We start from the raw sequence: 24,018 nt of genomic DNA on the forward strand, positions 1-24,018 counted from the left end.
GTGCACATTTGTTCTTGGTGGTTTTTTAATTGCGTTGCCTTGACAACCAGAACAATGCTGAAAGGCTCTTTCACTCCGACGCTGGCTGAAAATGATTTTCTCCATCATGCATTTAGCAGGCAATTAGTGAGACAGACAAGGAATTTAGCTTAAACCCAGTGTATCATTCCTGCTTTCAGAAAATAGAGGGGGTAGATGTGGGTGGGAGGAGTGACGAGTGGGGTGGAATTTTAATGCACGATATAAAGCAGAGCAGAGGAAAGGGAAATCGAAAGAGTAAGAACAAGTAAAATAAAGTTGAAGGGCAGACTGAGATAGAGCGAGAGAGAAATAAAGAGCAGAAATGATTTGCAGTGACTGGGGGAAAAAAAATCAAATAATGTTTTGGCCAATTTATTTTTTACAGTATGTGTAAGACTGTGTATGTGTGAATATACACTACATGAGTGTATTCATCACACTCAGTGAGATGGGTCTGTTTTTCTACCTCAGGGTTCAAAGTGGCCCTCTGTCTTTGTTACTGCACATTTCCCACAGAGGGATCATCACATCATATTTCTTTGTTAAGCCACTGAAAACAACAGGGCTTGTCAGAAAATTAGGAGAGAAGAGTAAAACATGACACATTGACAAGCAGCAAAAGGACACAGATGTAAAAACTGTCACGGCCGGGCGGATCACACACAGTAATTCGGCGTGCCCGTGTGGCGTGCTGGCTAGACCCAAGCGCGGCGAAGGCTAGCGGTGGGTTTGGAGCAGACACGCAGTTATTCTAGTAATGACCAGTGCACGAAGCGTGGCTTCGGAACTGTCGTTACAGACAGAGAGCGAGCGGAGCCGGGAAGAGAAAAAGGATTGAAAGGGATTGTCACTCACAGTTGCTGAATCAAGCGGAGACTGACGTCGGCAGAGTTTTGGAGCTCCTGACAAGAAGATACTGATGTCTGAGCGGCGAACAGGTGGGTGGCGTCTCTCTTTTAACCCCGGCCCCGTGATCAGCTGATCACAGCCGATCACCGGCTGACAGGACCCCCCCCCCCCCGAGGACCGGCACCCGACGGGCCAGGACGGCGGCGACGGAAATCCGAGATGAGGGAAGGATCCAAGATGAAGCGGGACGGCACCCAGGAGCGCTCATCAGGGCCGTAGCCAGCCCAGTCCACCAAATACTGGACCCCCTGGCCCCGGGAGTCCAAGATCCGACGGACAGCGTAGACAGGACCCCCATCGACGATCCTGGGCGGGGGCGGGGCCTGGGAGGGGGGCGCCAGTGGGGAAGCGACGTGCCGCTTAAGCTGCGAGACGTGGAAAACCGGATGGACCTTCATGGCGGGCGGAAGCCGGAGACGGTAAGCCACGGGGTTGAGCCGGGCAGTGACTTCGTACGGGCCGACGAACCGGGGAGCGAGCTTCTTGGACTCACCGCGCAGCCGTAGGTGCTTTGTGGAGAGCCAGACGCGGTCCCCCGGCCGGAAGGGGTGACCCGGGCGGTGGCGGCGACGATGCTGCCGGGTGTACAGAGCGTTGGCCCGGGAAATGGCAGCCCGCGCCTTGATCCAGGCCTGGCGACAGCGGCGGACCATCCGTTCAGCAGCCGGCACGTCGACCTCCGCTTCCTGATGGCTGAAGATAGGAGGTTGAAATCCATGACAGACCTCAAAGGGCGAGAGACCGGTGGCGGAAGAGATGTGAAGGTTATGAGACAGCTCAGCCCACACCAGGTAACGAGGCCATAGCGACGGTTGGGCGGAGACGAAGCACCGTAAGAAGCGCCCCAACTGTTGATTGGTCCGTTCAACCTGCCCATTGGTCTGAGGGTGATAGCCGGACGAGAGGCTGGGAGACGCTCCAATCAGGCGGCAGAAGGCCTTCCAGAACCTGGCGGTGAACTGTGGCCCCCGATCGGAGACTATGTCCTTGGGGAATCCGTGAAGCCGGACGACATGGTCCAGAAGGAGCTCGGCCGTCCGTTTGGCGGAGGGGAGGCCGGCCAGGGCGACCAGGTGCACCGCCTTAGAAAACCGGTCCACAAAGGTGAGGATGGTGTCAAGACCGTCCACAGATGGAAGGCCGGTAACAAAGTCAAGGCCGACATGGGACCAGGGACGTCTCGGCACCGGGAGAGGGTGAAGGTCGCCAGCGGGCGGCTGGGTGGAGGACTTGGCCCGAGCACAGGTGTCACAGGCGGAAACGAAGTCACGGACGTCCCGAGTCATGGAGGGCCACCAGAAGGCACGACGGAGGAGCTGGAGGGTTCTGTCGGGCCCTGGGTGACCAGAGAGCGGGGAGGAGTGAGCCCAGAGCAAGGCCTCCTGACGGCACCGGGATGGCACATAGAGCCGCCCAGCTGGGGTCTCCGGCGGAGGCGGTTCGGCGGTCAGGGCATCCCGGATAGAGTCCTCCAAGGGCCACCGAAGGGGGGCAGCGAAACAATGAGACGGTAGGATAGGTCCAGGGTCTGACGTGAAGTCGTCCGGGGTGAACTGCCTGGAGAGGGCGTCTGCCTTGGTGTTCTTGGAGCCAGGGCGGTAGGCGAGGTGGAAGTTGTACGGTTCGAAGAATAAGGCCCAACGGGCCTGCCTTGGGTTGAGCTGCTTGGCAGAACGAATATGGATCAGGTTCTGGTGATCAGTCCAGATCAGAAATGGTTCTTTCGCTCCCAGGAGCCAATGCCGCCATTCTTCCAAGGCCCACTTGATGGCCAGGAGTTCCCGGTCGCCGACACCATACCGTCGCTGCGTGTCAGAGAATTTCCTTGAAAAATAGCAGCACGGGTGAAGTTTTCCATCCGGGCCATGTTGAGAGAGGACGGCGCCAGCACCAACATCGGAGGCATCCACCTCCACCACAAAATCTCCGGCAGGATCAGGGTGGAGCAGGACGGGAGCTGTAGCAAACCGACGGATAAGGTCTCGGAATGCCAGTTTCGCACCAGGGGGGAGGCAGAAGGGCCTGGGCAGGTTGGCTGGTTTAGTGAGGGATGTCAGTGGCGCGACAATGGTACTGAAATTGCGGATAAAGCGCCGATAAAAATTGGCAAAGCCCAGGAAGCTCTGCAGCTGCTTAAGGCTGAAAGGCTGAGGCCACTGGGTCACGGCTTGGAGCTTTTGCGGGTCCATGGTCAGGCCATTGGAGGAGATGGTGAAGCCCAGGAAGGTAGTGGACCGTTGATGGAAGGCACACTTTTCCAGTTTGCAGAACAGCTGGTACTCGAGCAGCCTGCTTAGCACGGCCCGCACATGGCGAATATGGTCCACTTCGGTGCGGGAGTAGATCAGGATGTCATCCAGATAGGCAAACACCCACCGGCCCAGCATGTCCCGCAAGACATCGTTGATCAGGTGTTGGAAGACAGCAGGGCTATTGCAGAGGCCGAAGGGCATCACCAGGTACTCCCAGTGCCCGTTAGGGGTGATGAAGGCCGTCTTCCATTCGTCCCCTTCTCTAATCCGCACCAAATTGTAAGCGCTGCGTAGGTCTAGTTTGGTGAAGATGCAGGCCTGGGAGAGGGAATCGAGCGCGGTGGATAGCAGAGGAAGAGGATGGCGGTTCTTAACAGTGATTTTATTCAAGCCTCGGTAGTCTATACAGGGGCGAAGCCCGCCGTCTTTCTTCTTTACAAAGAAGAACCCCGCAGCTGCAGGGGAGGTAGAAGGGCGAATGAAGCCCTGTTGGAGAGCCTCAGCGACGTACTCCTCCATGGCTTTGTTCTCTGCGGTTGACAGCGAGAACAGGCGACCACGAGGAGGGACTGCTCCCGGGAGGAGCTCGATGGCCATGTCGTAGGAGCGATGAGGAGGGAGAGCGGAGGCTCGCCTCTTACTGAAAACCTCGGACAGGTCATGGTAAGCCGGAGGGATCCTATCCAGATCGATGGGCTCCGGGGGTGACGCCTCTTCTGACTTTGAGTCCTGTCCAGTCCGGAGGAGAAGGCAGCGGCGTGAACACCGGGGACCCCAGTCCAGGATCTGGCAGGAAGACCAGGAGACGTGGGGGTCATGTCGACGGAACCAGGGGTATCCGAGGATGAGAGGAGAGGAAGAGGCCGAGACTACTAGAAACCGGATCTCCTCCTGATGATCCCCGACAGACATGCGGACTGGCTGGGTCTGGAACTGGACCGGGTAGGGTTGGAGTGGTCGCCCGTCTACTGAGGTCACCGGGAGAAATTGGTCGACGGAGGTCAATGGGATGCGAAGCCGAGAGGCTAGTTTTTGGTCGATGAAGTTCTCGGCAGCTCCGGTGTCCAGGAGGGCTTCGGATGAGAGCTGTTGGTGTTTCAGGTGAAATGTGACCGGTAACAGAAAACGGGAGGGATCGGAGGAGTGGGAAGGGCCAGGTGGGACACCCCCGCAGTCTACCTGGCGTCGTCGTTTCCCGGCCGTAGCGGGCACTGGGGACGACGGTGGCGAGCTGATCCACAGTAGGCGCAGAGGCCCTCACGCCAGCGTTTCTCTTTCTCCTCCTTGGGGAGTCCACCCAGCTGCATGGGCTCCTCGCTGGATGTGCTGCTTGGGCTAGCCGTGGCTCCATCAGAGGGGGGAGGAGGTCGCGACGACGTGGTCCGCTGAGGCTGGAAGGGTTTTAAGGCCCGAGGGGCATGGCGAGGCCGCGACATCACACGTTGGTCGATCTTCAGGGCAAGGTCCACGGCCTCATCCAAGGTCTTTGGGGCCTCACGGCCGGCCATCTCGTCTCTGATGTAATCAGCCAGTCCCTCTAGAAAGATGGAGCGCAGAGAAGCATCTCCCCATTGAAGCTTAGCAGCCAGGGTGCGGAATTGGGAGGCGAAGTAACAGACTGGTCGGCTGCCCTGGCGTAGATGAAGCAGCTGTGACTCCACTTCCACTTCACTGCTGGGGGGAACGAAAGTCTTTTTTAACTCCTCCACAAACAGAGCATAGTCATTACACGCTGCAGATTTATTGTTGTAGAGAGCCGCGGCCCATTCCTGAGCCTGGCCAGACAAGAGAGAGGTGAGCATCGCCACTTTTGCACGGGCAGTGGCGTATTTAGTGGGTTGACATTCAAACATCATGTCTAAGGTGGCGAGCAACCCATCAGGCCGGCCGTCTACTCCGTTCCACTTATCTGGTAGTCCGATCCGGGGTTCAGCGCTCACCGGCGCTGGCTGACGTTGCAGCGAGGTGACGGAAGAGGAAAGCTGGAGGACAGTTTCGGTGAGAGACTCCATCTTTGTGCTCATCCGATCCACCACACCGCGAAGATATAACACTTCGGCTTTCAGCCGTTCGAATTCCGCTGGGTCTATATGCGGCTCAGACATCCTGTCACGGCCGGGCGGATCACACACAGTAATTCGGCGTGCCCGTGTGGCGTGCTGGCTAGACCCAAGCGCGGCGAAGGCTAGCGGTGGGTTTGGAGCAGACACGCAGTTATTCTAGTAATGACCAGTGCACGAAGCATGGCTTCGGAACTGTCGTTACAGACAGAGAGCGAGCGGAGCCGGGAAGAGAAAAAGGATTGAAAGGGATTGTCACTCACAGTTGCTGAATCAGGCGGAGACTGACGTCGGCAGAGTTTCGGAGCTCCTGACAAGAAGATACTGATGTCTGAGCGGCGAACAGGTGGGTGGCGTCTCTCTTTTAACCCCGGCCCCGTGATCAGCTGATCACAGCCGATCACCGGCTGACAAAAACAACATGCTTGTACAAGCACATGAGATATGTACATGAGAAAGGCAGGTGAATACTAGGATTACTGTGTTGGGTATAATTTCCTGCAATCTGAAGGACACTTTCACCATGAAAATATGATCATGTCAAATTGTCTCTTTGTAAAGAAATTACAGCATGGCTGTGTTATGGACACATTTTCCATAAACAACACAACAGAGCAATTTTGTCAAAAGTAGTAGGCAGTGTTTAATACACGGTACATTGTGAAAATTTGGTTGTACCTGTCAATCAAGAAAAAAGTTTCCTTTTTTACAAATCTTAGTGTTTGAAGCAACATGTGGCTTAAACCATTCAGGCATTATTTATATATTGTTTTTCATTCATTTTACCCACAGACGACTTTACTTTATTTTAAATGTATCTTGTTTTCCGTAAAACAAGTTGTTGTGGTAACAGCTGCTTTTCTCTTTCCCCTCAGCTTCTTCTCTGTATGCCCTGTTGGCACTGACTAGAACTAAGCGGGGACCTCATGGGATTTAAGAATTTACTACCCATGTCTGTGCTTAGTGTGGTGCATTTGCCTAGAATAAATACAGGCTCTGTCTCACTCATTTACTGACCAAATCCCAAGGATTATCTCGATTGTAATGGGTCTGCATGCTGAGTAGCTGGATGACACTCTCAAAAATGGGATGATTAATTGTTTTCACTGTAGCTGATAAATTCTAGTCCCAAAATAAGCAGGGGGGAAAACAAGCAAAAATTGGATATACTTGAAAATACTTTGAAACAGAAAAATACATCAGGCTTGGTGTGTAATATTTGTCTGTTTGTTTGTTTTTCTTTTTTGTATTTATTTGTTTTTACTCATGGCAGTGTTCAGTTATCCTAGAACACAGGTCAGACTATTGCCATGTAAATAATGCTTTTATCTCACTCTCCCTTGTATCATATGCATATTTTCTTGGTCTAGTTATGATGGAATTGCCCAGTAGATACTTTCAGCATGTTTGGTCTGCACACCTGCTAATCAATGCCCCGATTCAAGCCCAGCTGCACCTCAATGGCTCATCAAGCACACTGTTTACTGTTAGTGCTACATTTGCCTCAAAGACTCTGTCAGGCTGTCTTAGTTGCCTTAAAATGTCTAATTACCTTGCCTGGTTGCTTCCCCATTGGCGTTTCATGTTTACCTGCCAATTCCATGTGCGACTCTCTCCTTAATTATACTGCTTCTGTAGCATTTCTGTATTTGTTTAGAGACTGGATGCTCACTTGGCCACCAAGTAAATTAAAACTAAAAAAAAAGGTAACTACGCAGTAGTAATTATCTCCATCATAAGCTTGAAAATGTGTAAATACAATGCTATGGTGATGTACTATGTAATGTCAGGTGTAGTCTTATTTCTATTTATACATTTATTTAACTGAGAGAAAAAGACACATGGATGTGTGATCTTCCAAGAATAGACCTTTACTAGAAAATCTGAAGTCTGTTGTAGTAAAATTGGCATTAAATGATGGAAAGGGTTACGCTGAATTGAGTTTGTTACTACAACTAGTTAGGGCCAACCTAATATTCTCCAAAGTGAAAGATACTGCCAGCCGGTGATCGGCTGTGATCAGCTGATCACGGGGCCGGGGTTAAAAGAGAGACGCCACCCACCTGTTCGCTGCTCAGACATCAGTCTCTTCATGTCAGGAGCTCCGAAACTCTGCCGACGTCAGTCTCCGCCTGATTTAGCAACCGTGAGTGACAATCCCTTTCAATCCTTTTTCTCTTCCCGGCTCCGCTCGCTCTCTGTCTGTAACGACAGTTCCGAAGCCACGCTTCGTGCACTGGTCATTACTAGAATAACTGCGTGTCTGCTCCAAACCCACCGCTAGCCTTCGCCGCGCTTGGGTCTAGCCAGCACGCCACACGGGCACGCCGAATTACTGTGTGTGATCCGCCCGACCGTGACAGATACTCCTATTAGCTTACTTTCTATAAGTATATATATATTATATTGCCAAAAGTATTCACTCGTCTGCCTTCACTTGGGTATGAATTTGAGTGACATCCCTTTTTTTTTTTTATCCATATGGTCCTTATGATGTCTGCCCACCCTTTTCAGGCTATCCCAGCCAGCTACCATAGGCACGTGGTAAGAGGCAGGGCGCACCCTGGACCGATCACCAAACTGACACAGCGCTAACACAGAGAGACAGACAATCATTCACACTCACAGTCACATCTATGGGCATTTTAGAATCAACAATTAACCTAACCCCAATTATCACATTTATTCCTGTGGGAGGAAGCCGGTGTTCCCAGGGAGAACCCTTGCAGACATGGGTGAGGCAACAGTGCTGATCGCTGTGCCATCCTACTGCCCCTTCTAGGTGACGCTGTCTCATTCAAATGTCTGCCCTATCAGCTTTCAGTGGTACTATGGTGACCACGGCTAACGGGGAATCAGGGTTCGATTCTGAGAAACCACTACCACAGCCAGCTAAGGCAGTAGGTGCACAAATTTCCCACTCCTGACTCAGGGACGTAGTGATAAAAAATAAATAAATTATATACACAGTTATCTGCTTCAGAATTATTAGCAGCTATACAGTAGACTATGTTTGAATGTTAGACAGAGCAAAGCTAGCCTATAGCCTCTGTACCAGGACTCTCAAACTTAAATGAGCTGTGGGCCACTGTCCACTGTCATCTCATTGGAGGACCACTTTAGTGTTCAAATAGTACAAAAAACAAGCACACAAGAAATAATCAAGAAAACACCAACAAATATTTCGGAAAATGTAGTGTTTTGTTTGGGGTTATTTTATTTTAGATATTGTCTAACAAGACAAAACTGCAAATGTGAACTCAAATGTTTTTTTCTCTCACTCTTAACTAACTGAAGCCTTTCACTGAACTACCAAATAAACAAATCGGTACTCTTTTTCTGGTCAGACACGTGGCAGCACTTCTGCTATTAATTTGTTCGTATTTAAAAAAAAAATGCAGACACAAGTGTACACCTTAGTGTTTGTCTGCTAGTGAAAATAATTTTCTGTACAAGTAAGTCTCTCACTGAACTAACACAGCCAATCCCTCAACATGTTTGTACTTTCTGCTCATATTGCCTTTGTATGAAATTATTTTTTGAACTTATTTTAACATTGCACTCAACAGCAAACAAATCCTCCCTAACAAAAAGAGTAACTTCAACGGCCAAATTGTGTTGTATTTCTTCACGTCAATATACAGACTACAAATAGGGGTGACGTGGGCTGCGAACGGCCATATGCCGCAAGTTTGAGACCCCTGCTATGTTGAGGTACTTCTACATTACATTGCATTATAAAGGAGTCATTGTTCTACAATTCATCTGCTTTTACAGTAAAGTACAAAGCAACCCTAGAGCTTTGTCAGCAGCCAACCTTTTAATCTCACCTATATCACTGATAGCGTGTAACTGATTATATACTACTACTATATATATCTACTGTTGTATTATGAGCATTGCACAGCCCACATATGCCCAACCAATGATCTTTTATAAGTAAAAGCATTTTTTTGCTATGTAAATCATCAAAGGTAATGCAACTATATGATATAGAGAATTTAGATCTACTTGAACAATGATCATGTTACACAGTTAAATGAAACAGCAGCAGATGACATAATTGATCCTACTTAAAGTAGTACATATATTTTGCCTTTGTTTGTTAGGCTTATACACACCAGTTTATCCATGAAAATAAAATGCACAATTAGACTACTTTTGGGCTGCAGTGTGCTTTATTGTGTGCAGCTTGTGTCATACTGTAGGCTACGTTTTGCGACAAATTGTAAACTTAACATTAGTTAATTGGGTTTCTCTTGTATAATTGGTGTACCTCATTTGATTCCAGTACAATTGCAGAAGAAGTAATAAAAAATAGCTTTTGCACTAATTGGGGTTAGGTTAAAGAGTTGATTAGTGTGTGCGCGCACGCGTGTGTGTGTGTGTATGTGTCTGTGTGTCTGTCTGTGCGCTTGCGTATGTGCGTTTTACAGAAAAACACTATGTAAAAAGGTGCAGGAAATCAAATTGTAGCTCTTATATTTACAAAGATCAATCAAGTCTTGACCTAATTTTGACTGTTTTACCCCTAATAAGCTTCTTTACCCACAGGATCAAACCAGACATATGCTGTCTTTGCTCAGTAATACAAGCAACAATGTGTCATCATGAGAGGGAAAAATAGTAACATGTTTGTTGCATGTAAAAATGAAAACTGGAAGAGGTTTTTCTGCTCTGCTACACAGCAGAAGGCATCATTGCTCCCTTGCTGTAAATACAAACGGCCACTTTAGACACGCACATATGCTCATACAAAAATACCAAATATCCACACCAACAACACAAACACACCGAGCTAGACAATAAACCAACCAACTGTCCTGCTGTCTATTTTGTCATGTCGGGTTTCGACCACTCTAAAAGAGGCAATGGCTCAGACAAGTCTGCAGGACAAAAGGCAACAGAAGTCAGGGAGGTGGGTAGCTGGAGAGTTGTGTTCTACTAATAATGGGGAGGAGGGTGTTGGCATTCAACCTCATGGACTAGGTCCATGGAAACAGATGTGAAGGAGGGAACAGGTTGGGTGGTGGTGGCGGCAGCATAGAGCTGGGACTCAGACTTATTTGGAGCCATAGAAATGCAGTGAAGATAAGAATTAGAAGGCAATAGGACAGAAAATAGATGATAGTCAGTCAGAGATATGGAAAGGTAATGCAGGGCAGAGAAGGGGAAATGATAGTCACAGCTGCTGAGCAGACAGAAACGAGAGAAAGTAGTGAGAGCTACTGTAATTTTCTAGGCAGAATCCAGCGTTGTAGAAAAATAACGGGGGCTTAAAGTGAGACGGAGAGAGGAAACTGAGCTGAGTGAGAAAGAGGAAGCAAAAAGGAGCAGAGGCTGTGAATGTGAAAGGGGTCTTTGTTTCCCATAGTGCTCTGTTATGACGCCAGAATCTAAACCATCCATTCTAAATGGCAAGGGCTGCTAGCCACAGCACACACACACACACACACACCTACACACAGGGATGACAAAGCACAATCACACCTCTTTCCCATTCTCTCTGCTCTCCACTCTCGGCTCATCTTGTACCACTTTCATACACACTCACCACACTACTGCCAATTTAGATATACACACATAATCAGAAGATAGTTCGCTTGGTGTGGTGTGTGCCTCTAGTCTTATCTACCTTATGCAATTCTGTGTAATAGTGTGACCATTATGAAGCAACCGTGGTGACGGCTGTATGGGGTTAGTGGGAGCAAAACTGGCAGCAATCCCTAATGCCTCCATCGCTTTGGCTTGGCCTATATTTTTCCCCTTTGTACTCCTTGCTGTCTCGCAATTCTTTAGGCAGTTGCTGTCATTAAAGTCAGAGGCACTTACATGTATATATGCTATTATTGAAGTCGGAGGCACTTATCGGTGAAAGGAGTTTTAGTTCGTTGCTCTCATTTAAATAAGAGGAACTTTATAAGCAGTGCTTTTGTAGACACTTGCCTATCAGCACTTATCTGCATAGAATTAGAGTGGGGGAAATTGTTGGATCAGAACTGTGTGGAATGTTGTTATCATTAAAAGTATACTTGTACAATTTTATGGAAAGCCAGCAAGGATGTAAAAACCTTTTTTTAAACCAACTTCAGCAGACACAGACAGACAAAAATACACATTCACACGAAAACTTCAGAAGCAATAAGAAGATAGTTCGTAACACTTCCTGACCTGCTACCTCACTGTGTGCTCCCTGCTTTGGCTGTCAGATGTGGTTAATGAGAATCTCCGAGCTCCCATAGACTGGTGTTCCTATAGAGAACAGCCTGCTGGGATACACACACTCGTACACACAGGCATACATCAGTACTTGCCTAGGACACTGAGAGCCTTGTCATCACACAGAGAGGGACCTGCTGGCCTATTGTAGATCCCCGTGGCACAGAGATCACCTCTTATCCCCAGTAAACACACAGAACACAGTGGGTAACTCAAAGCCACAAACGCACATAAACACATGCACTCTTCAAATAGTCCTTTGTAAGCACACATTTTTGCCTATTTCTTATGTGCTTTCTACTCAGCTCTCATTTTAATCACAGCACCCACCCCCACCCCCTTTATTTTTTTTGCCATCTACCCCCTGTCTCTTTCATTTTCTCACTCTCTAATAATCCCCCTTACATCCATCTTGCTAATGCCCCCATGATCCAAACACCACCCCCTCCCTTCGGAGAAGACTTCTCCACGGCTTCTGCTCTCCCATTCAGCCTGGCTTGTCCCCATGTATTCATAGAGATCACTGATGGAGTGGAGAGTCTTTGTCAGTGGGTCAGCCTCCTGTAACCCCCCTCTGACCCCACAGTCTACACATTCACACACACATTTGATGCTTGCACACACTCTGGAGCCTTCTCACTTGCCATATGGCATGGGCAATGAACGGCCAACAAAAGAGAGCTAAAGAGGTGTCAGAGAGGTTTTGTTTGTGTGTGTATGTGTGTGAGCTGCATCAATAGAAGGCTAAGCAGCCAGTCATGAGACAGGGTCCAATAGATGAAATTGATTTCTGTTTTTTGGGCTGTGGATAGAAGAGGGAGGGGATTTTCCACCTTTTCTTCCACCGTCAAACTCATTGGCTCAATGAAGAGTAATGACAGCAGGCCCTGACTGGAGCACAATGAGGGCACACTTGATGGAGTGTTGAGCAATGCAGATCTGTCTTCATCACCGGAGTGGATTTGTTTTAGCAATGTCAACTATAGCACTGCCATCATTTTGTGTCATCACAATGTCATCATCGTCATCCTCAACATGTCATTTTTAAGTCCTTAATCCTACAGTTTTCTTTAACAATGGCTTGAAATCACCAACTTTTCTTAAAGTACTGACATTTTGCAGATTCTTTTAATGTCAGACGTTTTCTAAGGTGTACAGCTTCACTTCTAGGAATAATAATAGCATTGTGTCAATTAAATTATTTACTGAGATATGTGAATAATATAGATGCACAAAAATGCTTGAAATAACCCTTTAGAGAAATAAATATGAGTAGTCTGGCAGCTATAGTTTTACGCTGATTTTCAATTTCATTTCCCAATAAAAGATAATCTAGCTAAAACACTTCATGATTGTCCGATTGTTTTGTTTCAAATACTCCATCAAACTGTTTTTGTGTTGCCATGGTCCCAGATCTAAGCTATTACTTTGGTAAGTAAAATGTTGTTATGACCAATAACTATAATGGACCACAAATAAGACCAATGTTGCAATCTGTCAGACTTGTTCCTATAGGACCTTAAAGTGGTTACCGTGAGATCATGAGGGGATTGAGGTCAGCCCAGGGTACTGGTTCCATTTACTTAAGAGAATAATCCATAGACTTAGCATTCCCATATAAAACTCACATTGGGCAATAAAAAATATTAAATGAACACTCCAAAACTAGATAGATTTTTGCTTTTATTGTGTACATTTGATTCGTGCTTAAAAGTAAGACATAAAATAAAGGTTTTTTAAAACAACGAAAACACACTACAACTGATGTTCACAACGCATAACAGTGAGTTCATGGGGGGCATTTGACAAAATAATATTATTCATTGTCATTTTACTAGTTCGATGTCTTCTGTACATTCATTCTAAAGGCAGGGGAAAAGGGCTGGAGTGGAAGGGTTGGGTATGGGGGTTGGAAGTGGTGGCGGTGTGGTCAGTGTAATCGTTTCACCATGACATAAAAAGGTGATCCAAACACCCATACTTATCTTAACTGCACTACTGTATAATTCTGTGTAAATAATGATTCTCTACAATACAATCATTTTTAATTCTACAACTGTTTATAACCTGCATAGTTCACATTTCTGTATAGCTGTATATCTCATATTTCTGTATAGATTTTTTTTATTTCATATTCTGTATAGTTTTTCATATTTATATCCTGTTCATAGCCTGTACATAGCTTGTACTCACTACAGCCTGTACATACTTATAGCATATTCATAACATACTTCATACCGTGTACATTATAACAAACCATAATAGACCCATTTCTGTAATATACTCACATATCTATATTATTGCTAATATATATTGTAATATATCTATATCATGGCTAAAGCACTTCTGGATGGATGCAAACTGCATTTCGTTGCCTTGTACCTGTGACATGTGCAATGACAATAAAGTTGAATTCTATTCTATTCTAATTCAAAGAAAGAGTAAAATTCAAAGATTCAAGATTTACATTTCAGATAGCATTACAGATGTTAGTAACTAGTTTATTTATATATTTACATTGGAAATAATGAGCTAATTGAACAGAGGTCTGGCAGAAAATTGGAAAGAAATAGAACAAAGGGATGATAGAATTGACAATATGACAAGGTGAGTAATTTCAAAGTAAACCAAACAATAAACAATCAGAACTAAATCCAAAAATAAGATTGAGAAACAACTTTCTTTCTTGTCTCTGTATTTGAGATATGCCGAAAGACAAGAGGACAATCAGTCACAGTAATGCAAACCTTTTCCAAAAGATTTTAACTCACTTTAAAGCCTCTCACTTTCCTTACCAGGAATGCTTTCTGATAAGCTTCCTTACAGAGTCCACATTTTCTGAAAAAAATTAAATTAAAATAAAGAAATCTGTTGACTCAATGTCAAGATTGATGGTTGTAATAAGTATTTGCCAACTCAAGCATGTTTTTAAATCTTTCCATCACCACATTAACGGCCGTTAAACTAGTAATGGGAATAATGGCAACTCAGAAAACTGCTGATAAAGCTCAACTCTCTACGGCAGTTTGGATTAAATTAGACTGTACTGTGGAAACAACTTGTCTTAGAACTTTTTAAGGAAAATTAGTTTTTGGGGAAAGTTAGTTTTCCCACAGATGTGTGTGTTATCTGGAGAAACACTCTTAAATGCAGAAATGGTGCCAAATAAGTTTTCAGATTGTTAGGGACACCTACCAGTTTTAGTCTTTTTTTTAGAAAGTATCTTAAATTCTTAAAGCAACTTAAAGTGAAACTGGATAAATGAAAAAAAATAATTAAGTCATGATATCGTAAGAGTGTTTTGTATTATCTGAGACATGAAATATAAGATGACTTTTCTTTTAAACTGGATAAAAAATGCAATAAATAAACATGCATACCTTATCTTTATACATTGTTTATATTCATTTATTTTAATTGGCTACATAGTGTTAAATTGCTGCCTGAATCATCAGAAAAGAAAACCGTGGTTTAAAAATTCTTGCAGCAACTGCTATTGGGGTTTTTTTCTTTTTTTTTTCCTAAAACACTCAGTGCTTGTGTTTGTTGCTCAGAAGCAGACCTTCTTCCAAAACCACCTACAGGAAAAGAAAGTGTGTATACGTGTGTGTCCTCACACATTTGTGTGTCCACAGCAGGGTGAGCCTCATGCCCTATTTCAGTCAGGCCTGATATGATCAGACGTCAGATCGTGAGCTCTTCGTCTCTCTCTGGCTCTTGGCGTTTCTGCTCGAAGGTGAGAAAAGGTCTAAACGCTGACACAGTCCAACATTGCCTTTGATATTTTGTTACCACAAAGACACAGATCCACTGGAAATAAGCCTCAACAGATGTATCAGCTGAAACTCAGGGTAATAGTAAACTGATAGACATTGACGAAAGCTGAGGAGACACAAAGTTCAAGAGGTCCCTGAAAATATTCTGAAAGGTACATAAATACAACAATGACACTATGGTGTGGGCATTTTTATGTGCTGTTTATTTTACAAGGTCAGCAGCATCACCTTTTGAAAATGCCTCTTGAAATAGTTTGTTAATAATATAACTTATATAATATTCTGTTACTTGTGTATAAGGTACATCTAATGAGATTTGGACAGTTAAATGAAGTAGCCTGTCTAACGTCATCTTTCACTATCTTATTAATTGTCCTTTCCATTTTTAGGCATTTAAAAATCTCACGTTTGAAAAACGTGATAGTACAGATGCTCATTAAAAGTGAAAGTTTTTGTGATGATAGTCAACATACCAACAGCGCTGTCTTCAACTCCTCCAGCTGACACATAACTTCACACAACACCTGCAGACAGACAAGCACACAGCCCCTCCCCTTACTAGCAGCTGAACAGGTGAAGAGTAGCTGATGTTCACAACACTGAGCAAGACTTTATGAGGAACTTCGAGAGGTCAGTAAAACTCCCGGTTCAACAACACTGGAGTATTACATGGTTATCATAAGCATGTTAACTTTAACCCCTTGACTGTTAACAGCATCTGATAGCCACACTACCCTTCTTTTAAGTTATCAATAAGAAAATGACTAGTGGTCGTAGCTAATAATAAAATGGCAAAGGTCATGTTGAAGCTAAACAGCAAACTTGTGAATTTAACAAAATAACACAATTATTTGTATACTGCGTTACGTTTTCCTCAAGTCCCAGGCTGAAGCTGAGGAAAAAAATCCACCAGCAACTAGTCAAAAACAGTGGCAGCCAACCTTACCAACTCTGTTTGATCAGCAATTAAATATGATGGCAAGTCACCAAAAGCACAACAGTCTCTCAGACAACTTTGGGGTTTTTTGTGTTTATTTTTATTTGGACAACCTAAGAGAATATTAAAATAGTTATCATATCTATACATTACAGTTCTAAAATAATATATTTTTAAGCAAAGCTACTTTCAGCTGTTCCTTATTAACAAGAGGTTTCCACAGAAGGTAGCTCCACATGTTTTGGTTTGGCACTTTTTTTTGCTGGATGTCTTTCCTGATGCAACACCCACTTGTTTTGCAAAGGTATAAGCCACTCAGACAACTTAAAAAAAAAACATAATTGATGTTAATGTTTGTACTTTTCAAATCTTTATTAAAAATCTGTTTTAATGTTTTCTTCCCTCTTTTCCACTCCACATTATTGAACATGGTGTTGAGTATGGAGTATCAGTACTGAGTTTGAAATTCTTGTGACAACCCTTCTCTGATCATGATAATGGGGGAAGTACGATGGCAAGTCAGAAGTTGGTGCAAATAAAGCCCTTCACCAATTACCACATCCTCACCCTTACAGCAGTTGGAAAGTAAGTTTTTCATGCTCAGAAGTACACACACACAACATACAATTATGGAATAAATGAATGATAAGGAAAGTCAGAAATTCAGATAAAACTGTGGTAACAAAATGGGCTTTGGTAGAAGCAGTGGAAGTGTAATTTTATAGGGGTTATATAAAATATACTTTCATAGCAGCTTGTTTGATTAACTGGTGGTGACGCAAGCAAAGGATTTGAAAAAGTATACAGACATAGTGTGAGGATTTTTTTTTCCAGCATCAGTGACACTTGGGGGGTGAAAAGAAGAAGGAAATCGGATTATTCAAGAGGAATGGCAGACTTCAGATCAGCTCCATCCCTGTAGAAACAGACTGCAGGGACTTTTCTTTCCATTTCTTAAACACATTTCTTCCCACACATAATAGCACTTGACTCAAAACATTTATGTGAATCTTTTACAGTCTGCGATTAATTAATTAAGTCATTCAACTCCCACACATGTTACTTAACGTGAATATACTCAGGTGAAAAGAATGAAAGCTAAAAGGAGAAGGAAACAGATATATTACATAACAGACTTTTACAACAAAAGTGTTCACATATTCTGTTTCAGCTTTCCTTCGCTGAGTCCTTTCCCCTCTTACTCAATTTAAACAATCAGCTCCTTCAAAGAAATGCATATTTATTTTCAAAGTTGTGCAACATCTATCAGAAGCTCTGAATAATGGTTATCACTTTATATACTGAAACAGAGTTGGTGGGTGTTAAGTATTCTATCACAGTGACTGTGACTTGTGCGCGCGCGCACACACAGTGTAAGGACAAGTGTGCACACATATATGTGCATGAGCACACACAAGCCCACAAATCACAGGTCTCATTTAGTTCCCTTTCTGTGTTTTAATTAGAGCCGAAGCAGGCTAATCACTTCCTTAGTAGACAGCATCACTAATGAGACAGAGGGAGGAGAGAGATGGACATAATTGTAGGGAGCGAAAAAGAAGGGTCATGAAGGAGAAGTGTCAAGGAATAAAGAAATAAGACATGAGAGGTTGTTATGAATAAATAACAAAAAGGAGGTAGAGGAGGATGGCTATATGATATAAAAAGAAAAAGAAAAAAAAGAGGGAGAGATGAGTGGTAGAAATAAACATGGACCAGGGAGAAAATTAAGCTTGAGTTGACAGCAAGCACATTGACTCAAAAAGAGAGATGTGGCTGGAGTGACAGAGAGAGAGGGGGATGAACTTAAAGGACGGGAACACAAGAAAAGTAAAGGAAGCTTGGACACATATAGTGGGAGAGTGAGAGAGAAGGCTGAGAGAAATAATGAGAGTCCCTTACCTCCCACAAAGACAGCCATGTCTGCCCTAACCCCCCTTCCTTCCCCTCCCTTCCTCGCTGTTTCTCTGTGGCTGAGCCTTTCATGTTGTCACCCTCGGAGTGTCTGAATAGCCTTTTATTATTCAACAGTCTGGACAGGTCATGGGGTCATGACACAGACCACCACCATGCCACCAGCAAGCATCCAAACACACACACACACATACGCACACACAATCATCATAATTCTCATACACCACGGAATAAATGGGGTAAGCTATTTGTGAATGCAAACACACACAAACGTGAAACGGTAGCCAGAAAACACTCATACCATGCTAACTTCAGCTACTCCATGTTGACATGTGACAGTCCCCGATGCATTCATTATAACACTTGTCCACCCCTTGTTAACTTACTATAGCTATCTGTCCAATGCATCTGTAGTACTGGAGCTGGTACCCTGGTATTTTCTACGCGTCTGCTCATGTAGCTGCACGTACGCGTATGTGCGCAGGTACATGACTGTTTGTGTGTGACAGGGAGAAAACAGAGATAACAGTAGCTTGGTGGTATCGGCTCTATCTTATCTGCTACACAGCCAGAAGCAGGTATACAAGCTAATTGGAAAGTGCCAGACACACAGTAGACTGGTGAAACATGCGCTCACCTTTCCAGCAAGCGCAGCAGACTAGAGAATTGGCAGCTGGAGAGTGAGGGAGACTAAGAGAAAACCATTGATGGGAAAGACCAAAATGATAGGTCGAAAATGAGACAAAAGGAAAAAGAAGTAGAGGGAGGAGTGACAGAACAAGGGGATGAGATAGAGATGGAGGATAGAGACAGGAAAATTGTAGGGAAGACAGCAGAGCTCACAGATACAACATCAACAAGACAAATGGTAACTAAGGCACAGTACACTCTGAAATACCTCAGGAATTGTGCCTATTCTGTCTGTAACTGTATTGTCAGCGCTGAGTATTGGGAAAATAGGAAAACAAATAGCATCTCCTGCATTACTCGTCAGTATGTGACACTTTCCACTTCACTTAGTAAGGAGCAACTCTCTCAAAAGTCAGTCCCAACCTTTTTACAATCTTAAAACATCTCTGTATATTCTGCCTGTGATATTTGCAATAGAGGTCTCAGAACAGCCTGGGCCATAACCTGTATGAAGGTGAAAGTGGCCCGAGTCACTTCTCCCTCATCTTCATTAGTGAAAGAGTCCCTCAGGACCAAACTAACAACGATAGATTATTATAGTCATTTCAGAAATTTTTATTTGGTTGTGTATTTGAGTAACGAATACACAAAGAAAGACATTAAACAGCTCAAGCGGTCACAAAAAGAAAGCATAATTAAAAGAAGATTCAAATGTCAAATAGTGAAAGAAAGACAATGTGGACAACAGGATAGAAAAAAATGTCTGGTTTTCATCTCTTCCTCTGTAATAGTGTCCTCTTTGCCCCACACAGCTCTGATGTTTTCATTTGAGACTATTTTTTATTCATTGAGCCTGCTTTCACTGGAACTTCTTTTTTTTACTTTGGCCAAATACAGAAGCTTCCTTTGCTGTTTTTCTAAATATTTTATGTTTCTGTTTAGGTTTTTATGTCCATATTGAAACCGCACATAAAGAATGTAGAAAAGGGGAAGAAACAGAAAGAACTTCCTGTGTCAGTAGAGGAAGGCAGATATTCTCAGTACTGCTTTCAAAGCAGCATTTAGTTTAGTGGTAAATTACTAATATAGATCCTTTACCTTCATGTGTTTCTCAAGATCTTTAGTAAAGTAGCTTTGAATTAATGAGCAAACCATCCAATTTAATTTACATTTCTATTTAATTGAGAGAGAGAAAAGAAGAAAAAACAATATAAAGTGTCTTGGTAAAGTGTAAGGCACTGATCTTCTCTCAGAAAGGATGCAATGACCCCCACTACATAACACACTACATGCAGGGAACAAGCACAGCAGTTTTTCTTTTAGTTTGCTATGGATATGTGTATAACAACATTATCAGCAAGCATTAGAACAATATATATGTTATATGGTGGAGAAGATGTATTTTATATTGAACTACTGCCTGTCCAAATGTCTGTGCACATCCTAGCCATATAGTATTTCACAACATTTTAATGGTTTTTACCAGTGTTGTATTTCTATTTCAGATTTTCACTCATATGACTCATAATGACGTATCTTTTTGAATGCATCATCAAAAACAGAAGAGGCCTTGCACAAGGCTAGAAGCAGGTGAGAAGTTGTGATAATGGTTATTGATTACAGAACTAGCACACTGTGTCCTGTCTTGTTTTTTATTACAGATGAAAAGCCATCATCCCTGCGAGGCTACTTAGTGTGCTCAATGAAGAGGAATGTGTGGGAGAAAGATGTTAAATGCTGGATATGTATTGCTATATATAAAAGTAATCAAGTGTGAACAAAAGCTGGTGCTGATGATGATGTGGCGCATGTGGGAATTAATTTGGCTAATTATGATGGATGCTTGTTTGGCTCGTATGGGGAAAAAAAGAAAATTTAGAGACCATGCTAATCAACAAAATGTGCTTGTATATGTTTCCTTTTTGGGGGGGGATTCATTCAGTAAGACTGATTGTGTGTAATCTTACTTTGTATCAGCATGTGTTTGTTTTGAGCCTGCACTCTTGGAGATCTCTCCCTCCTTTCGTACCTTTGATGAGACCCCTGGGAGTGATGGTTTGCACTTCAGCAACACGTTTTTTTTCTCCCTCTTCTTGAGTCGGAGTTTGTCGTAACTAAAACCATCAGAGAGCCTCCTTACCATTTGCTGTTTATTTGGCACAGGAAAATCTCTGATGTGAATTAATTGCTTGTTAGCTGAGAGGAGCCAATAATAACAGCCTAGGAGTGATGCAGACTTGACAAGACTTGTTTAATGATTAGCGATGGTGATGAACACTTCATTACTATTCATGTACTGTGCAGATTTTTTTAAGCACAATACAAATGAATTTTAATGACTCGAATTACATTTTTCTTAAGCATTTTTTTTTTAAAAGTTTGTGAATAAATTAATGCTCACTTGACAGTTCACTAAGTACACCCCTAATCATTTTGCATACAAAATGACACATTTTTGACACTTATTTCAGATCCTCTATTTTCCTTCTTTTTATAAAAACTATTATGACATCAAATAGACTGAAAATACTTGATGTCCAGGTTAATAAGCAGGGATGAGCTAAAAGAGACGTTTGTAAATGAGGGATAATCCCTCAGCAGAGTCTTCCATATCACTGCAAAAGTGAATGACAGTAGTCAAAGTGTAATGCATATACACATCAAGTAAGGCATTAAAACTAAGCAGTTGTCTTTAACCGTTAAGAAAATAGAGAGTTTAATTGTGTAAAATCGGCTGCAATATTGTGTCCATCATCGATCAGTTTTGTCATATTTTGTCCACTTTCCATTTTTGTCTGCTTTTCCAGCCATCCGTTATGAGTGTTTCTTCCCTTCCCTCTCCCTCTGCGAATCACTGCCTGCTGAGCTGATTGAACATGTGCTATTCACTGTTTGGATTGTGACCCAAATCCCTTGCAAAAACTTGAAACACCATGTTAAACATTCTCCAATAGAGTCCAACAGCTTGTGAAATATGTGGTCAATTTGTTCATGTTTGTAACAATGCTGCATCCAGAAGAAATGACTGTCTAAATCCACTTTATCATCCAACTTTGTATAACCTTTTCCAAGGTCTTTTTTTTCTCCAAACCAAATCAACAAGAGCTCAGGTGCAGCTAGCCTGGTGTATAACTAATAGATACTTGCACACACCAAAGTCCTACCTAAACACGCACGCATGCACACACACACACACACACACACACACACACACACGCACACACACACACACACACACACACACAAATTGAGCAAAGCATCCTGGCTCTGTCAAGGTTGTCACAAATCAATCCAGAGTTGTGTTTTCATTAAGCGAAGGTGAGAAGTGGAGTGTGCAAATGAGAGAGGAAAGAGGTTTTAATCATGAACATCTGAGGGACCAGAGGGTACACTGGAGAAGTCTTCGTTTCTTTTTTTTGTCTTTAGTGCACTCCTACACCTCTCCCTCCCACGTGTCTTTATTTTATTTCTCCTGATGCTTTGAATTCTTTCTTTGTCTCACCACACACACACACACGCCTACTTCCACGGTCCCCTCTAACCTCCTCTCTCCCCTTCTACCTTTTAACTCCATCATCTCTTTGAGCAGAAACTTTCCACACTTATATACTCCTTGACCCTTCTTTGCTTCTCCCTGTGTCTTAGTCATTTCATCCAGGCTTTTATCAAGCCCCAGCACATTTCAACTTGTGCATCTACCTTTCCACGCTCCCATAGCTTCATCATCGCTTTCCTACTTCTTTCCCCTGCTCCTCAAACTCTTTCCACTCCACTTTATCATGCCCCCCCATTCATTCTCCCATTCCACAGCTGTCAGCTCTCAGAACCTCAAGAACCATAAATCTGGTCCAACCCCAGGAAGTGGGTCACCAGGGGACACTTAAACATGTAGCACTCCAGAGAGGGCCTAACCCTGCTAGAAAATCGGCTCATGCATGCAGAGGTACACAAGCACACGCTCATGAGGACTTGCGCACACACATAGACAGGTTTATGGATGTCGGGGTTGAAACAGAGCAACCTAAGTATAGGTCTGTGTTATTACAACTCATGTTCTTCTATTCAATCCAGGTTGTTAGGATTTATGCGCAGGAGAAACAAGAGAAGCTTTGTGTCACATAAACCACACTGTGCTGCTGCACTTTTACTGAGCCTGGTTTCCTCCTGCATGAACCCACACCCGTCAGTCTGGTGTATGCCAGCAAGTCTCTGGAGCTAGTTATGTTGTGTGTAATCATGCGTGTCTTTGTGTGTGCTCCAGAGATCTCTGGTTTGAGTTAGTCTCTGTGCTCTGCAGCTAATGTCGCTATTTGTTCTACTGCTTTAACGCACTGTAGCTTAGAAGCTAACATTTCCTAATTCAAACATGATGAGAAATCCCCAAACATTCTTTGATTTGGTTTGGGGTTTTTTTGGTTTGCGGGAACACACAGATGACCTCGACCTCATTACAACTTCTTAATCAAAACCACACAGCAACTTTGTCTGTGCATCAATGAAAGATTTGCATTCCATCTCAAGTATGACTAATGCAAATGTTCTGATACTGTTCACACATGTTTACTGACATGTTCTAAAAGCAGCTTGTCACTGTCTTTTCAAAATGAATACATCAAGGATGACGGTTGCCTTCAAGTCAAAAAAAGCTTGGCCTGTCCTCATTACTAGCCTGACGCACATGCTCTGTCAACAAAATCGCACCAAATGGGACCAATTCCGTTTGGATGAAGCACATCTCCGAGAGAGTTCCTTTTCTAAAACACTAATCTCTGGACCACAAATTAGCTGTCAGTCATCAGCTGTACACAGCCATCGTATCGGGGAAAAGGCAGTCCCCAACAAATCAACAACATGTCAATCACCCATACACCCAAACACATGCTCACAGCTATCGACACAAGAAGGTACACACTTGCAGGCTGAGACGTGCATGAACACACGCACACAACAATCAGTGAATGTGTCTTTAGACTAAAAGCTCCTAACTCTGTTTTCTCCATTAATTCAAGGTGACTTCAGCAAAGAATTAGAGAAGGGATATGGAACTTAGGGCTCTAAAGTGCTCTCCTAATTAATATAAATTTTCAATTGATATTGCCTCAATGAATTGCATTATAATTTTATAAATTTAGCATGTATTAATTCTTATCACTAAGGAGAAACCATTTAAGAGTCAAGAAAATGTGTCTAAGTATCCGATTGAAATGTGGGTTAGCTGATATTAGATAGTTTCTTTAATAGGTTTTGAAGCTTAATGACTTTCAATCAATATTAAATGAATAGTAAGTTTTCCATTTCAT

At 43.5% G+C, this 24,018-nt stretch overlaps 1 long non-coding RNA gene across 1 annotated transcript in view; it reads left to right on the forward strand.

Annotated features, from left to right (window-relative positions):
- The window catches only part of LOC309707842, a 31,411-nt gene extending 15,401 nt beyond the window's left edge, over window positions 1-16,010 (forward strand). The window contains exons 2-3 of the long non-coding RNA XR_014277088.1: window positions 15,097-15,197; window positions 15,738-16,010. This is a non-coding gene — a long non-coding RNA (uncharacterized lncRNA). The remainder of the gene's footprint in view (window positions 1-15,096; window positions 15,198-15,737) is intronic.
- The last annotated feature ends 8,008 nt before the right edge of the window (window positions 16,011-24,018 follow it).

Source organism: Aulonocara stuartgranti (assembly GCF_965226115.1).
Source record: "Aulonocara stuartgranti genome assembly, chromosome: 6".
Classification (NCBI taxonomy): Eukaryota; Metazoa; Chordata; class Actinopteri; order Cichliformes; family Cichlidae; genus Aulonocara; species Aulonocara stuartgranti.